Below are 1,506 nucleotides of genomic sequence, written 5' to 3'. Positions count from 1 at the left end.
AGCTTCAGATTTTCCCCACCCAAAAGAAAGTTCAAGTCCCTGCCCAGCACCACCCATGTCCATCACATGGCCCTCAGGCACCGTCCAAAACTGGAGATGCCTCCCAGTCACACCCCCTCCAGGTGCAGGGCAGGATGTCCTTGGCTCTCTGAGAAAGGAATGTTATTTTGACTATTCTAGCAGAATACCCATGCTCCACTATGTGTTTGGGCATGATAAATCGATACTAAACAGCTTGAAAATTAATAAGTAGTTACCATCAACCTCTCCTATCCTCTCCCTCAGCCTTGCCCCACAGAAGCCTCCCCTATCCTAACCCCTTCTTTCCCTCAGTCTGGCCCCACAGAAGCCTCCCCTGTCCTACCCACTTCTCTCCCTCAGTCTGGCCCCAGAGAAGCCTCCCCTGTCCTACCCACTTCTCTCCCTCAGTCTGGCCCCACAGAAGCCTCCCCTATCCTATCCCCTTCTCTCCCTCAGCCTTGCCCCACAGAAGCCACCCCTATCCTACCCACTTCTCTCCCTCAGTCTGGCCCTACAGAAGCCTCCTCTGTCCTACCCACTTCTCTCCCTCAGCCTTGCCCCACAGAAGCCTCCCCTATCCTATCCCCTTCCCTCCCTCAGCCTTGCCCCACAGAAGCCTCCGCTATCCTATCCCCTTCTCTCCCTCAGCCTTGCCCCACAGAAGCCTCCCCTATCCTATCCCCTTCTCTCCCTCAGCCTTGCCCCACAGAAGCCTCCCCTGTCCTACCCACTTCTCTCCCTCAGTCTGGCCCCACAGAAGCCTCCCCTGTCCTACCCACTTCTCTCCCTCAGCCTTGCCCCACAGAAGCCTCCGCTATCCTATCCCCTTCTCTCCCTCAGCCTTGCCCCACAGAAGCCTCCCCTATCCTATCCCCTTCTCTCCCTCAGTCTGGCCCCACAGAAGCCTCCCATATCCTATTCCCTCTCCCTCAGCGTGGGACCATGGAAAGCACCCCTATCCTATCCCCTTCTCCCCCTCAGATGTGCCCCACTTGAAATTTGAGGAATTTCAAGCTTTGGACTCTCATTTGTATGAGGATGCTATTTGGAACCCTAACCTGAATGTGCCCTAAAACAACTCATCAGCTCCCCGGATCCTGGGATGCTGTCCGGGGTACTAAGCCACGGCTGCTCCCTAGTCGACCAGGGGGCAGGAAAACTCAAGGAAGGCGGAGGACGGGAAAAGACAGGATGAGGGAGGATGGGGCCTGCCAAATTGAAAGTAAAACCCCTCTTAGAAGTTTCTGGCAGTGGGCCGGAATGGCAAAGGAGACCTGCTTGTCTGCAGAGAAGCTGCCGGATGAGCTGGAGGTCACAGCCGCCAGATAGAAGAATTGCTCCTGTCCACCCTGGGTAAGTCGAACCCACACAGCACTCTCGGAAGATGGTGGCTCGCCCGATCGCGCCCAGTGCTCTACATGGGGCAGCCCCTGAAGAGCATTCGGAGACTTCAGCTTGTCCAGAATGCAGCCGCGCGAGCGATTG

This window comes from Thamnophis sirtalis, unplaced genomic scaffold (genome assembly GCF_051295495.1).
Source record: "Thamnophis sirtalis isolate CommonGarterSnake01/CBP01778 unplaced genomic scaffold, rThaSir2_p1.2 scaffold_1, whole genome shotgun sequence".
NCBI lineage: Eukaryota > Metazoa > Chordata > Lepidosauria > Squamata > Natricidae > Thamnophis > Thamnophis sirtalis.
This window is presented reverse-complemented; position numbering follows the sequence as displayed.